At 39.6% G+C, this 17,035-nt stretch overlaps 1 protein-coding gene across 2 annotated transcripts in view; it reads left to right on the top strand.

Moving 5' to 3' along the window:
- PCCA (propionyl-CoA carboxylase subunit alpha) overlaps positions 1-17,035 on the top strand; it is a 278,565-nt gene that overhangs the window by 245,262 nt on the left and 16,268 nt on the right. The gene's annotated exons all lie outside the window — the stretch shown is intronic.

The raw sequence follows: 17,035 nt of genomic DNA, 5'->3' as shown, positions 1-17,035 counted from the left end.
AAGCATTCCACCTTTGTTTTCTTGGCTCTTATGCAAAAAATATCTGAATATTAAATCAGTAGGTAAGCAAGCATGAGCTCAAGTGTGCTATGGAAATGCTTTTCTTCAGCATACCTCCTAAAATTTTCTATAAAGTCAAAGCGGGATTGCTCATTACATGTAAAGGTTGAGGAAATTCGGAGGAAGAAGGAGTGATATACCCTGGTAGCTGGGAAAATGACTGGTGCATCATGACTTGAGAAATTGTGCAAGCTAGATTGAGTTACTCTATTAAAAATGGGGACTGCCTTAAAAAGATTAAAAAACTGAAGGATTGTGGGGATTCAAGGACATGATCTATAAGGGAGAAAGAGCAACCAGAAGACCAGATCCCATTGAAAAGGGACATTATCTCTAATGTCTTCTAAAATCTCCTTTTCTCATGTTTTACTTTAAAGTAGCTGTAAATGAAATGGCTTTGCCCAACTCTCTATTTTTAGTTCCTTTTGAAGTTAACAAAGAAGTTTTGTCAATCTTGTTGACATTAGCTTTGTTTTCAGTGTATGTAATATAATTTGAAATGAATCTTAGCTTATAGTAACTGATATTACGTTGATACTCTTTTTTCTAAATGAAAAATGCTGTCTTGGGATGTCCTCCTAAGAAGTAACATTTCATTCTTACTCTGTTTTGAACAAAACAAATTGAAATGTATGCAATCTGCCCTTCACAATACAGAGTTGTCTTTCACATGATACTTGTGATGCTTAAGAGTTGAAACAATCACAGATGAGAATGTCTAACATTTCTTTCTTGAGGTTTTCTTTTTTTTCTGTCTGCTACCTCATGTGTCATAACCTTGTCAGAGGATAATGATGTTCACTGTGCAGCGATCCTGCATGGTAATTTTTCAGATTGTTTCTGTACTGCTCCTGACTAGAAAAATTCAGATTCCCCTTATGTGAAACCTAAAAGAAGTAGTAAAAAGACAAAACTCATCTTTCACGTCAGTAACAATTCAGTCATACACCAGAAAATGAACATTTCTGAGTATTGATTGTATTCATTTACCACAGCAAAGTACATTTATTGATAACTACCTGCTGGTATTGAATCAATCTTATGTGAAGCACGGAGCATTATTGTCAGGTAGGGTAAATAATATTGATTCTATTTTAAAATGAATGAATAAGAAGAAATTAATTTGATTCTATGAAGTCATTAAATTATGTTCTATCAACTATATAAACAGTGAAGGTCATGTAATAATATGATATCATGAGGCAAGTTATAGCTGCAAACTTTAGCAAGGTTTCCCCTTCATAATTGCAGCAAAGACATTTTGGTTTTGTTTTGTAATAAAGAAGAAAGAAAAACCCAATGCCTGTAGTCGATCTTAAAGTAGGATCCCAGTTGGTACCAAATCCTCTGACACTCCGTTAGTGGAATTGTAGTCTTAAGTGACTGCAGCAAGTCCTTGGTCTTGTTGTAGGTTGGCAGATTTTGAAGCTTCAGATATTATTGTGACTAATGAATTCTGCAGTTAAAAGTCCTTATCTTCCAAAATAAGCAAATAATCAGGAATGGGAGAAGGGAGTTGTGTTGAATGTACCATTTTGCTTGATCATCTTTCAAGCTATTGACTCTATGAAAAAGTAGCAAGGAAGGACAAGTGCAATAAGCACCAACTACCACAAACATGAGGAAGCCATGAAGATGGCCTTAGATTGCTCTGGTATCTATTCCCCTGTAATGATAATGAACTGTCCTAGAGAAAAGTTGTTAAACAGCAGCAGCTAAAGCACTGAAACTGTGAAACATGGAACCCTTTTTGGATTACAGGTGGCTATGCAACTGAGATATAGTCATTGATCATAGACTTCAAACACTATCTTCATAGTCTGTACAATTAATCTTGAAGTTTTAGCATATGAAACAGTAAGTTACCGATTATCACATACCATATGAAGAGAGCAGGAGACACTGAGAGTTCTGCCAGTGCCCTGTGACCCTTGTCTCATTTCAAGTATTTAGTATCAAGTAACTTGCAATGCAGTTGTAACTGGTTGAACAGCTATCTAGAATTCAACACTTTTGGAAACAGTAGTAAGGTCAAAAGAACTAGAGGAATAAAAAGACTTGTCTGTTTATGAAAAGGAGGCAGAGAATGCGATCCATATGACAATAACTGGTGGATACAATTTCCTCTTGAGTGAAATTTGTCTGTAGAAAGTAATCCATAGAGAAATGAAGGTAGATGAATAATTATCACTAATCAGTGTTACAGAAATTAATATAAACATCTGTATGATACTCTTCTTTAACCAGACTACCTCAGTATCATATATACAGATGTCTTCAAGCATTGGGTTTAAAGGTCCAGAGGGACTTAAGTGCCTATTTTGGCACCTACAGCAAGATTCAAGTGCAATTTAATATGTCCGAGTCCAAGAAAGTGATCCAGGAAGCTTAAGATCCAGTAACCTTCTGAGTGTCCTCAGGACACCTAAAATAGGTTTCACAGGTGTCTAACTAAAGGTACCTGCATCTTCTCAGCAACCCTACTCTGGAGAAGTGGATATTAAATCACTTATCTTCACTGTGCTGCTCAAAGTGATGAGTATAACTCAGCTCAAGTCTCCTGAGAGAACAGTGTTCAAAAACCATCTAGCATGGGTGGGCAGCATTAAGTTCAACCAATGCCTAGCAGCTATGACCACATGGATCAAAATTCATAGCAGTGGTAGAGGTGGTCACTTTTTGCAGCTCCCCTTGCTGCTGAGAGTACTTGCCTAGAAAACTGGAAGTAGGGATTCTGTGCTGACTTCCACCTGACGGAATTAAAATCTGCCCTGTCCCTGCAGTGTGCTGTAATTGCCAAGTCTTAGAGAGGTAGGGGAAGAAACCTAGTGCTTGAGCCATTCTACTGGCAAAGCAAAGCTGGGTCCCCATTTTCAGAACCATTTCCCTGAGGCAGACTAGGCAACTGGAGCAGAGCCCAGAATGCAGTTTTCTCCTGTCCCTAGCTGAGTTCCTTAGCCTTTGAGCCACATAACTAGTTTTATTCCTTCCTTGTCCTGTTTCTCACTCATAAGTGCATAACTACCTGCCTTACACAGCAGCATTCTTTTTTAAGCACCTTGTAGTCAAATTTCTCAGCCTCTGAACCTCGACCACATTGATCATCATAACTGGTCTACTCTGGCCTCAAACTGGGAGGCCTGGAGACACACCATCTTCAACGCTGCCGTTTCCTTTGAGAACACACGCAGGATCACTCTCGAGGAGAAAAGACAACGCAGAAAGAATCGTATCCTGCTGAATACACCACCTAAAGAGTCTTTCTGCTGTGCCTTTTGCAATCGGATATGTCTGTCTCGTATTGGCCTCATAAGTCACCAGCGTGCCTGTAACAAACGTGGATAGTGCCTTCCTAAATCTTCATTCGCAAAGCCTAGCCATGATGTAGTCAAATTTGTAAATATTTAAATTACTGAATCCATTTTGAAGTATGAACTGCTGAGCTGCATCTTGTCTGTCCTTCCGATATATCTACCCCGCTTGGTCATGTGTGTTACAGTTTTAGTCATCTGCTCATGAAAGTCCACCTTTAGCACCCAGAGCAGTATTGCATTGTCAGCCAAATTCCAGCCATACTGGATGTATTTAAAATTTAAGGAAATTTTTTGCAATGTGTCTCAGTTTAAAATTTTATTAGTAAATAATGTTTTAAGAGTGATCTGTTCGACTTTGATCTTATCCCACCATGAGATGTTCCCAGTTCTTTTTCTTTGCAGATTGGACAGACAAACTGACAACCTTTAAAACACCAGGATAACCTCCATGTTTCTTCTGAACTTCCTACTCTTATATGAGTAGTGAGAGCATTGTGATGGCTAAAATCAGTGCTAGTTATTTCCAGTCTTACAACCCTTTCCTTCTCTTCATCCTCATGTTACTCTACACAGCAATACTCAGGAATTTGCCTTTTTCAGCAGCATTCTTCGTTGTTCCAAGTTCCTTTTCCTGTTCCCACACCAGGTTTATGTAATTATTGATACCCAGGCTCACTCTCGTTGCTATTTATGCCAAGTGTGATTAACAAGTATGTTGAAAATAGATATCTAACTATGGATGTGTTACCCTACCATATTATTGCTGCTAAAATTCTTTCCAGTTGACTGGTTTTTACCTTATGGCCAGTGGATCATTCCTAATCTTCTCCTGGGGTAGAGAAATTCACTGTGTGATTAACAACAGACTTGAGAATGAGTTCAAATTTCTTGTGAATAGTGCTTTTGTTTTTTTGAAGCAAGGAACCACAGTTAGAAAAACACAGTGAAGTTTTCTAGTGATTGAAATGAGTGCACTACAAGTTGCATTTCACCTTTTAAACCAGCAGAGAAATTAGCCTGGTGACTCTGTAAAACAGCTTTTGGATCTAAATGAATAGTAGCTCCAAATGTAATAGTCCAGATCTATTGTAGGTCGTCTGAGCAATCATTCTGTTGGATTACACTCAGAAAAATGGTGGTATGAGGAATAAACACAGTTTAGATGCATAATAAGATAGGACAGAATGTATAAAATCTGAGCAACCTGGTCTGGTGGGAGGTATCCCTGCCCATGACAGGGGGCTGGAACTAGGTGATCTTTAAGGTCCCTTCCAACCCAAACCGTTTTGTGAGTCTATGAAAATTAATCTCTAAAAGAAATCTTATAATGGGAATTGCAGATATATTTCCCATGGCATTAAAAAAATGATTGTTCAGTGAAGTGAAGAGTAGAACTGATAAAATATTTATTCAAAGTCCGTTATCTTTGAGTTTGATTTGCATTTAAAGAAATATTCCTAGCTTTCCTCCTCCGCTGTTTTCATTAGGATTGTCTGAAACAGTTTCACGTGATCCTTTCAATGTTGCATCAAAAATTGAGTCAATAACAGAGATTAAATACAGAGATCCATATACTCTGTGCTCTGAATGCTTCACAAAAACTCAGTCTAATTAAAAAAATAAACACTAAATCACTCTGAGAACTTAAAAATATTGCTGTGAGGACAGAGGTCAAATCAATTATGAAGTAATGGCCAAAGCTCACTAATAACTTTGTGGGGCGGTGGTGGTTAATTGAGGGGAGTTGTTAATTGAGGGGCTCTAGTCTGATGGTAGTTTGGGTGATTGCCTTCTACTGACCTGTCAAGTGTATCTTGCAGAATCGCAGCATCTTAGGGTTGGAAGAAACCTCTGGAGATCATCCAGTCCAACCCCCCTGCCAAGGCAGGGTCACCTAGAGCAGGTGACACAGGAACATGTCCAGGTGAGTTTGGAATGTCTCCATAGAGGGAGACTCCACAACCTCCCTGGGCAACCTGTTCCAGTGCTCTGCCACCCTCAGTGTAAGGAAGTTCTTTCTCATGTTGAGGTATTGCATACAGCAATGTTTATCACTTCATCTTCAGTCCCAAATCCATTGAATAATGTTGCTGCTCACTGGTAAATGACTCCCAGGACTCATGTGAATGTTAAGGCTTTGGGCTAAGACACCTGAGTCATAATTTTTCTAATCACAGAATCTTACAATAGTTTGGGTTGGAAGGAACATTAAAGATCATCTTGTTCCAACCCTCCTTCCATGGGTAGGGACACTTTCCACTAGACCAGATTGCTCAGTGCCCCATCTAATGTGGCCTCGAACACTTCCAGGGGTGAGGAATCCACAACTTCTCTGGGCAACCTGTTCCAGTGTCTCACCAACCTCACAGTAAAGAATTCCTAATATCTTACTTAAATTTAACCACATTCAGTTTAAAGCCATCACCCCTTGTCTTATCACTAGAGATGCTTGTATAAAGTCCCTCTCTAACTGTCTTGTGAACCCTTAAGGTACTGGAAGGCTGCTAGAAGGTAGAAATGGTCCCTAGAGTAAAACTGGTTCCCTGACTTTTGGGTCACATTTGGGCTTGAAGAAGGAAAGAGCTGTATTACTTGGTACTGAAGGGGTATAGCAGCAGAACTCCAAATGTGTATTTTGAACCAGGAAGGAAGATAAAATATAAGTGCCTTCAGTGTTAAGTGACAGATGATCAGGGGTTTGTATTGCCATTTTGGATTTATAGGTACTTCAGTTCTGCCTAAGTGTCCTGCTTTAGGTATGTAAGTCTTTTCGGATGTAGCCCTTAGATATTAGCAAAGGTTTGAATTACAAAAGCACTAGTCTGTAACATAAAAGAGAATTTTAAGTCCTACATGAATAGTGCTTCTTGTAATAGCAGTATAGATGCAACAGCATTTATTTCTGAATTACAGATGTTAGAGAATGTGCATCTATTGCTAATGTAGATATCCTTTCTAATGCCGTGAAATGATCACTGGAAATTTAATGGTAGGAAACAGGTATAATACCAGTGCTGTGCTATTGCTGAGACTTTCATGGTGATTTAGTATCCAGAAAAATTAAAAAACATAATTAAAAACTTGTTTTATTACATATAATAAAATTTATACATTTTGTGTGGATTTTCATAATCTTACCATCAGTCTTTTATGTTATTTTTATTACATCTCAAATAAAAACTAGATTTCTTTAAACTGTAGAATGAAAAAATAGAACACAGTTTTGTAGTTTTTCACAACTCCATCCCGAAGAAGACAGTAAGATGCGGATTCCTCATCCCTGAAAGTGTTCAAGGCCACATTAGATGGGACATTGAACAATCTGGATTAATTTCTCAAACACACAATTTTTTTCCAGGCAGATATGTCGGTATTAATGTGCAGTGCAGCAACTCATTTAGTTCTTATTGAATTGAAAGTTCTAACTGAACTATCTTGGATGATACCATGAACTCACTGAAATCAGTGAGACTACTGACAGAAACAAATCCAGAACAAGATTGGATCCAGGATTTAAAGCCTCTCTATCTCTAAAGTGGTCTGTGATGCTACTAAACCCCCTAGAGCAGTAGTCAGGCTGTGTAGTCGTCATGGTGTGAGAGCAGAGTGCCTGTCTGGAAGGCGTATGGAAGAGTTTGTCACACTGTTTATGTAAAGTTGCACCATCTTAGATGACTTTTCTCATACGTGTACTCACTCCTTTCTCACAGCTTTCCCTCATGACCTGCTAGACTCCTGCTTTGAGTTTTGAATTTTCAACAGCATTGAATTTTTAACAAATGCATCTGGACCTGCCCAGGTTCAAGAGGCTTCATATGTTAACTTTCCTAAGTCCATATTTCAATCCAGAGAGGATTAAAATAATAAAAAAAAAAGATTCAAATGTCTATAAAAAGGCCTTGGCCTTCTATACACATTTTTCTCCAGTTGTATATGTCATTGTGCTACCTGCTGTTCAAAACAAAACAGAAAGATGCTGTGGCTTACCGAGTAGTATTTGGAAGCACTCCAAGGCAAATTAACAGACCAAGCTCTAAGCAGTGCTTGCCCAACCATTAGAAAACTTCGTAAGCTGTGAAAGAATGCAGTTTGCTCTGCAATTTTCTCCCTATGAAACACACAGACTAAAACCATTTTTGCAGTCAGTGGAAAATAAGACCTATCTAAATGTTCTGTGGCCTCAGAGTGAATGAAAGACCTCTCTCTGTGCTTTTTCCTTGGTTGAAGCGAGTGCCATAAGCAGCGCTTGAAGGGAAGAGGAGTCAAACATTTATTATATCCTGGCCACCCAGAGGCAGAAAAACATCGATGTCTACAAATGAAGCAGCATTTGCTTGACATTTGTCTAAATGGATTCTACTCAGTAGGTTGTTTGGGTTTTTTTTCTAGTGAGGGATGTGTTTTGTCCCAAATCAGATAGTAGTTTTCAAAAAGTACTTCCTTACTAAACTTACTGCATAGCTTACAGATTTGTAGTTAACCAGAATGAAGCAAGCTGCAAAATAATAAGTATCCTTCAGGTGTGGGTTGGTATGTAATTGGTGCTATAGTTTTACACTTCTTTGGCTTTTCCCTTTTTATAACTCATTACTTTGGTCTCTAGTCAAACCAAATTCTATAGGTTGCTTTTGTGAGCTTTGTGCCATTCATTATCAATGGACTTGCTTTTTAGGATTGTGAGAATCCATTAGTCCAACAAGTTATCTTAGCAAGACGTAAAGCCAAGTTGGTAGTCACCTGTGGCCGTTGCAGTTCATTGCAACCTTTCTTAGCTGGGGACATCTGTGTAACTCTTCTCAGACGGCGAACTCTGGGATAGCGCAACCAGACTTCTCTCTGAAGGATTTAAAGACTCAGTCATAGGTGATGATATTACCACTACCTCTTACAGCTGCTTTCCAATGGTAAGAACAGGAGCAGGGCAAGTGGCTACTTATAAGGCAGCATATTTTATTTTCGGAACACTGAGCCTTCCTAGCCATGTTGTCTGTGATACAGGGCAAACATATTACATGTAGGTAACTGTAATGGTATAGTTACATATAGGTTCCAAGTGGCAGCACACTTAGTCTTGCCTGCTACCACTGAGCCTGTTCCCATTGCCTTCTTTTCCTGCATGCATCTTCTAACAGTGGTAACTTAAGTTGTTCACTTGGCTGTTTGTTTGTTTTGTTTTGATTGGTTTTTGTGTGGGTTTTTTTTGTTTGTTTGTTTGGTGGTTTTTTAGGACCTTGTCTTTTTTGAAAAACAAATCCAAAAACCCATCCCATTTTTCAGCCATCTGCTTTTTCTCTGCTACATGGTTCTTGTCAGTGGTTACATTTTTATTGTTATATAAAACAAACAGGTAAAATGTTCTTGCACATTTTAAATACTTGTAGAAATACTTTTTTAAAAATTAATAAATGGTAAAAACCTCAGAATTGTATAATGGGGTTAATCATGTTTAAACAGACTGTCTGTACATAGCTGATGAGATATATTTTTTCCTATTCTAGATAATATTCCATATTTAAGGGGTATGATTTTGTAAACACTTAGGTGTGTGATTTGCCTTATACTAACAAGCAGTCCTGATGGCTACAGTAGGCCGGGTTACATGTGAAAAGTTAGGCAAAAAGCTTGCAGGATTGGGGCACATTTCAGAAAACAAATAGTTGCTTTTTCTTGTGCAGATATTTTCGTGTGCTTTTTCAACAGGTTTTATCAGAGAAATACAAATTATTACAGTAGGAGCTTCTGGTGTTTTGAGACAAAAAACAAGTTGCTAGTGATGTAACTAAACCATTTTCACAAAGTTGCAAGTGTTTCTAACCAACCTGCAGATGAATTGAGGCAGTGGTGTGTGTTTTACCTATGTTCCACGTGTACTCAGGGCAGTTCTGCTCGATTTTGTCATTAAATAGCAGATTAAAAGTAAGTGTTTGTAGTATAAGTTGACCGTATTTGAAGCATAGGAGTGATGAAAGTGATGCATTATGTTACTGTAACATACTGACATTATCAATTACGTGTTATTAAACAGCTTAGCTAACTGAGTGATTTACCTTGTGTTTAACTGCTTCTTTCAATTAAAGGTAGCAAATGCTGTAGAACTGGGGCACAATCATAGACACCATATATTTTCTCCTGTTAACACCAGTACTGCTGACATGCAAGTGATGGGAGTGTTGGCATTTTGCTGCAGGCTCTAATGGGCAAGTTTAAATGGTCTAAAAAAGGTGATTAATGATTGGGAACAGGACTGTTACACAGCTTCACAGCTCTTTTCCTCAATGCATTCCCATTTATGTCGACTAGGCCACACTTGGGAGGTGTTACTTCAAAGTAGTCAACACAGGGGATTTTTTTCCTACTGCCATTTGTTTCTATTTCTTAGGTCCCTTTGCTTGTGCAGGTATAGCTAGTGTTTCCTGGAAGTTATAAGCTTCAGTGATAAAGGAGGATAATCCACAGGCTAGTATGTCTGGTGATCAAAATCTAAACTGTTGAATTCTACTGTCATTTCAAGACATCTTTAACATCATTCTGTTTACTTATGTGTATTGTGTTGGAAATAATCTAAAGGTTCCTCTCAGAATAACTGAAGCACTTCATCAAACAATATGTGATTCTCTTCTGCTATTCACTTGATTTTTGCAGCAAGCAGTAATTTGTACATTAGTACTGCTTGTTTGTAATGGGTAACTGTCCACCCCTAAGCTCTCCCCCCCTTATATATGTGGATACACATCTACATATATATTTTTATGTGTATTTCTTTGGGAGCTGAGATCAATAAACAGTGCTGCAACACTTGAACCACTTCTGTCCCAGTAATAATTAGCTGCCATGAGTAGGAAAAAAAAAGTAGTTCTAAAAGCAAATTAAAAGCAAAGTTTGAAAAGCTAGCATGTCACTCTTCTTAATGAACCACAGGACAGTGAGGTGTCTAGCAGATATAATGCATTCTCTTTGCTCTTTTAAGCTAAGGCAGTATCAAACACTAGATTAGTGGGGCTTGAACACTCAAGGGGAAGGTACCTTGTGTTTCTTGGAAACTCTCTTAGAGTTTGTGACTGAAAGCACTTGCTCTTAAGTATCGTGTTGCAAGAGAAACAGATGTATTTTTTTAGAACAGGACATTGTGTAGTATTTGATTTGCTAGCATTTTGTCTTGGCATTTTTTTAGTGATCAAAGTATGAAGTTAAGTCTTAGCTGTGTACAAATAAGCTTTCCAAAAAAGACACTTAAGAAAAAAAGTTTATACAACAATTTGGGGGCAGAGGGAGAGAGGAGATTTAGATTTGGAGTGCAGTGGCTCTGATTCCCGCAGATATACTAGAGCCACTCTCCTGCAGAATAAAAATTATGCCAAACATATTTGCAGTATCTGTAGGGGAAGAAGCATAGCTCAAAGAAGAGCACATCACCCAGTTGGCTTGTCCTTGAATGTAGCGTTTGAGATGGCATTGTGTTTCATCTTCCTTTTTTAATGCTATTTTTAGGAAACCAAGCCTGGGGTAGGCATGCTGGAGGCTCCTTGTGTGTGTTTGTTCCCTGTCTTTGCAGTAACTTTGACTCAGTTAATCGATTTCAGCCAAGCATATCAGAGGAGGAAGGATTCCAAAAACATTATGGTCCAACCGGTTTCTTGAGTAAAATGTATCCAGTTGGAGGAGGAAGCTGCAACTCTGTGTGGTTAGGGAGTGTGGTCGGGAGTGTGGTCAGAGGGTTTGGTTAAACTAGGTTTTTTTAAGGTGAGAGAGTTCACACTGGGGAGCGCAGTTGCGAACACCCCTGAGGGTGCAGTGGTGTTTTAGATGACAACCAACTACAAACCCCATCTGAGAGAAAGCAGGCTTTGATGGTCCTGGTGCTGACACCGCTACTTGTTACTTCTGAGAGATTCTCCTCTTGTTTGTGCAGGAGGATTTTTAGGAGTTTTCTTGTCCCTGTATATGCACGGGCATGTGAGTGATTGTTACTACAGGTGTGTAAAGCTGCCTCCTTTCTTCCTCCTTATTAGTACATTTAACTTATCAGTAGCCACTTGAATGTCTTGGTTGGTTTTTTGTTTGGCTGGGTTTTATTCGTCTTTTACACCCCACCCCCACCCCCCGTTTGCAATGCCTGTATTTTTGGTCCTCGGTTGTGTCAGGGGAACATCTGAACATCTGCTTTGGATAGTTTGCAAGTGTTACTTTTTAACTCAGGCCCCCAAAATCCGGGCAGTGTGGTGACTGTTCCCAGGGCATGCTCAGCCTGCTACTTGTCTTTTGGAAGCATGTGTTGAGGCTCATTACACATATTTATTCTTCAGTTTTGTATCTTGGCTTGGATTCCCTGCTAGGATTCTGTTCTGAAATGATGATATAAACAATATATTTTTTTTTCCCTTAAGCATCAGTGCAGCACTTTTCCCCCTCTAGTTCATAGTAGTACTGCTTGTGGGCAGGTTTCAAAGGAATCTCATCTCCATATGGTTTTACTCGATAATCCTTTATCCACCGTCTTCAGCTCTCATTCCGTTGCTTTCTTGCCTGTGGCTACGTTTCTATCTCTGCATCAATTAGCACAGTGATTTATACAACAAGCAAGCAGTTTAGAGGTAATGGTACACAATTAACATCTCATTCCACCATAAAGGGTATGCTAAATACCCCAGTCACTGCTTTCTCTGCCTGGAATTGAAATAAGTGTTTGTCCTAATTCATATGCTATCTGATGTGAAGTGGGCCTGCTTTGTACAGCACTACACCATTAATCTAATTATAGATAGCTGCAAATGAAGTGCTGTCTGAGCACAGAGACTGAAGAAAATAGCGCTTTTGTCATTTAGCATGACTCTGTGAAGCAAGATCGCACTTTACACGGCAGCATGGCAAAATGGGAATCTGAATAATATTGCTGCCTGTTGCATCTTTTCTAATTACAACAGCATTGTAAACACAACTGGGCGCTGATATAAATAGAGCTGTAGATACGCTGTCATGTGGGTTGTAGGAGAAAATCCTTAGTGTGCTGTTGTATTAAATGATGCATCCTGATTGACAGCTACCTTGAGACTGCGCTGATGGAGTTGTCAAAGCATTATGCTAACGGGCTGCTCGGCGGCGGCAGCTGCGGCCGCTCCCGCTCCGCGCCCGCTCCGCGCCGCTCCCGGCTCCCCGCGCCCTGCCCGGCCGCCGGCGCGCTCCCAGGGAGGATATCGCCGGGCTTGCCGTCTGTCCCCTTTCGATTCTGCCTGTTCAGCCGCAGTCTGAAGCGGAGGGAAGCTATTTTTGCGTGACTTTAACCCTTGGTAGGTTTCTCTAGAGTGCTAATTATGTATCACACAAGGAATGGAAAGTGGGAAATGTGGCTGAATTACGAGTCTAATTAAGTTTCTGCTGCTGGAGTGTCTACTACGTGGTGGTGAGGCTCCTCTCGTTTATCTTTCCCTTTTGCTGCTACTAAAGGCTCATGATTTTTGTGGTTGTTTTGGTATTTTTATTTTTTTTACTATTATTATTTAACAGCTGTCTCCGTAGCGTGTTGAGTGTTTGCTCCGCCATCAGACTAAAAGTGCCGTTATTTTGCGCAGATGTTAATGTTAGTCCTCCCCACCACCCTGTGGAAGTAAATCACCTCTAGAACTCAGTCTTCGGGGAAAAAAGCCTCCGTGATTTGCAAAATGTCATTTATCTCCCCGTTGAGTAAGGAATCCTTGACTCTGAAAGAAAGTAGTGCCTAACATCTTCGAGTTATATGGAATAAATACATCGTTTTCCCGTTTAGGTGCTGTGGTGGAAATCTAAGCAAGGGTACGGTCATGATGATTAAGTGTATAATGATAATAAAAAAGGCAGCGTGCTCATTGTGTTCAGAACTGGAACGTTGCTTGATGTTGCTTGGACTGAATACTGAATAACCTACTCCTTGTGAGTCGATGACGTCCAAGTGCAGGTGACAACAGTTAAGTAACCTGAGGCAGGATGTGGAATGTTAAAGGAAAATTATGTGACCACTGTTAATACATTTCACTGGTTCCAAAAATGAGACTGTGAGGCTAGTGAAAATAATGAAGACACAGAGCAGACAATTTCTGTACTGAAATCTGAGCTACCTAAGATTTTCACCCTTCTGACCACAAGAATGACAGACATTTGAAAAACATGCTTGAACATTTAGGTAAAGCATACTGAAAATCCACATCTGGTCAGCAGTCCAAACACTGTCATAAGTAACATATGGGTAGTGATTGCTCTATAAAATCTCCAATGGAATTTGAACATTTACAGGTTCTGAGACATGAATTTCAAGGGTACAAGGAAGATCATATTTAATAAACTAGTGTGAGATGTACCAGAGTGCAATTTTGAGCATTTTAGTGAAGATTTGCAATGTTTAGTTGCAGGCGGTAAGGGAACCAAACTACAGAACTTTTTTTTAAGCACAGATGGGGCCAGATATGCTCTGGTGACCTTTTTTGTAGCAGCTAGTCTACTTGTCTAGTGACTTGGAGGATCAGTGCGGTATGTATCAACAAAAAACCTCCACAAAACCCAAGGTATAATTTTTCACCTTATTTGCTTATTTTTCTCCCGCCTGCCCCCCCCAGCCCCTGGTATACACTTCCCCTCCCTCCCCCTTACATTGCTGGTTTTGCACCTTTTATGTTCTTATTGTTGTCATGGACATTTGGTTGTAAGAGGTAGTTTTGCATTACACAAACATCCAATTCATTTAGTGGGAAAGATAGGACAGGATACTGTTACCCTTAGAAAACTATTAAGTAACATCAGTTTTCCCTACTATAATTTTTGTCACCTGACTGTGGACTCCCAACAGTCTGGTGGAAAAGAAACACCTGGTTTCTATGTCATCAAAAGCTGTATGGCTCCTTTTGGTACCGCTTTATTGACTTGACTTTGGCTGGCAGAATTAGGCTTTGAAACCCTGTGGAGTGGAGCAGTGGCTGGTGACAACTACTCATCAGGGCAGATCTGATGGCTAGCAGATTTCCTTGCTCTCAGAGTCCACCTGCAATTTGTTTATGACTCCAACAAATGTTTCTGGTGTAGGCCAGTGAAAAACCTCCTGGTCGCTATTTATAACCCAAACTTCACAGCCTTCCCCAATTTACGCCCCTTCTTTCTCCCATCTCTTCCTCCTCCTGAGGATAAAGGAAAAAAATCTGAACCTCATCCGCACTCGTTAGTAGCATATCAAAACTTCTGCTTCCTATGTTCGGCATTGTCCTCAGTAAATCAAAGGCATAGCAGCGTGTTCATCATGTAATGAAAAAATGTGCTTTATTCTTAATCGTCTTTGTTGTGGCAGCGCTGGCAGGCGTTGTTTGGCGTGATCTTCCAGAGAGTCCTGTGGCTCTCCCCGAGCTTCAGGCTGTACCCTGGTTAGGTGAACAGCGCCCTGCACCCCACTCCACAACTCATCCCCAGGGATAAGTAACAGCAGTCACAGAGGGATGCTTATGCAGGTATTTAGTGTGGGCCAGCCAAACAGCCGAAATACATCAAAGGTAATCTTAAAGAAGGAACCTTTCTTTTCGGCTTTGTCTTTTTATTTTCTGAAAGGTCATTTGTAAACCAACCGTGCCAAAAAAGGCCTTTCCCCAGAAGTTTACTGTTGTTATTTTTTACTTTTTGATTACAGTAACTTGCTTATCCCCCAAACAGACTAAAGAACAATAAACAAATACAAAAGGAAAAGGAACAGCTCATCAATAACAAAGACCTGCGTTTTAAAGCTTTGAGAGTACTGACTCTTACATCTCACTCCAAGTAAAGCAGGAGTCCTGCCGAGAAAGGAATCTAAAAGATATGAAAATTATAAAGATAGTAAAAACAATGTTTGGTAGGGATATTTTAGCTTGGTGTGGAGAACTTAGCTTTAAAGTGCAGCATGCCGAGGAATGTGGTTTTTCCCCCACTGCTGTACGTGGTGGAGTGCATAGGGAATTCTGTATTTCAGCCCCTGTGAAATACTGTAACCTAGATGAAGGTCTGGCTTTCTCTTCAAGTTTAAATTTGAAATTGGGCAGCTTGGAAGTGTTGTATGTGGCTCCAAAAACTAAATGGCATATACACCTAGTCCTTTGAAATCATATCAAAATAGTCTCTTGCAAGAGGCAGTAATACAGTCCACAAATCTTATTTCTGTGTTCTTCCTTTTTTCTTTTTTTTCTCTCCTTTTTTAAAATTTTTTTTTTATTTATTTTCAAACTCTGAGTACAAAGAAGACACTAACCGTGGATACTGAAACTGTGCAATTTGGTGTAATTATATTCCCCCCCATAGATTTAATGAAGGACTTTTAAGTACAATTTATCTTTGATAAATAGTCCCTCTGAACAGAATGTTTATTAGATTGACAGCAGAATACACTCTGCAAGCTTTTTTTCCTTGCCACTTATGACTCAGATGAATTTTAATAGGAGTAAAAAGCTTTTATTTGCACAGTAATTTCACTTAAGGATCATATCCTTCAGAAACTGGCAGACACTTGTATGTCTTGATTGCAAAACAGACACTCAAGAGTAAAGAAACATGCATAAGATGTTATTATTTGACTTGTCACACTGCTGCAATTCTATTTGCAACTTATGTCACCAACTCTCCTATAGGCATCGCCTCCCCTCTCCCTACAGCCTCTACATGAAAGTGTGTGCATGTGCACGCAGACGCGCACTTCTTTTCCAAAGAAACAGGCTGCAGTGAGCACATCACATTGAACGCGGTTGCTTGAGCTGGGAGAGAACTAGCTGTATTTTGGGTTGGAGAATTGTGAGCGCCACAGTCTTAATTGTCATGATGATGCCTGCGGGAGGCTTGGAGTTAAAACTGCTTTTTGCATACAAAATGGTGCTGATTTCCCTGAGCCACATCAATTGTAACCGAGGCACATGGTTGGGAATGGGTCTCAAATCTTTGGGTGCCCCTTACGGCTTCAGGAAATATTATTGTAGCATTTTATTACTTACTTTGGTGAGTTGGGGGGAATTGGTTCGTTTAACCATTTGCTTATATTTCTGATTAAAAGTAAGTATTTCTAAGTGAATGGTTGCACTGTTCATCGCACATAATGTTGTGTGTCCACATGCCATTCATGGATGATGATAATCCTCCTTTACGTTGTTTTAATTTGCCTTTGAAAGCTGCTTTTTAAAGATGTCATTGCAGAATTAATCACCTTTTGCATGTATTTCTAAATACCTTGTTCTGCTCTCTACGGAAGCAGAAGGTAGAGTTCCCCTTTACCTTCACCATAAGGATATCGGATTTTTTCTGTCCATGTAAAAATGAAAAGTAAAGACATGCTATTGTTAATAAAACAATAGCTAATTGTTTTGGAGGAAAACATACTGTTCCAAGCAAGGTGTTGAACTTTACATCGGCAAAATACACATTTGAATTGTAAATGCAGTTCATCCGATGCTTATTACTAAAACCTTTGTTTAAATTATTGATGAAGTGCGGTGCTGGTCTTCTCTGGTTGGCCTTGGCGAGGCAGGAGTGTCACGCAGAGACCTGCTGCCATCTACTGGCTTTTTGCAGTCCCTCTCAGGTGCCCTGGGACAAACGTGAAGACCGTCTGTCTGAGGGCAAGCAACTGTCTCAGTGATTAAAATAGTTGACAGTTTTTAAAAACTAAAAGCCTGGAGCTGAAATCAGTTTAG

Source organism: Manacus candei, unplaced genomic scaffold, assembly GCF_025592945.1.
Source record: "Manacus candei isolate 608988 ecotype Guabito, Panama unplaced genomic scaffold, ASM2559294v1 h1tg000014l, whole genome shotgun sequence".
In the NCBI taxonomy this organism is placed as follows: domain Eukaryota; kingdom Metazoa; phylum Chordata; class Aves; order Passeriformes; family Pipridae; genus Manacus; species Manacus candei.
This window is presented reverse-complemented; position numbering and strand designations above follow the sequence as displayed.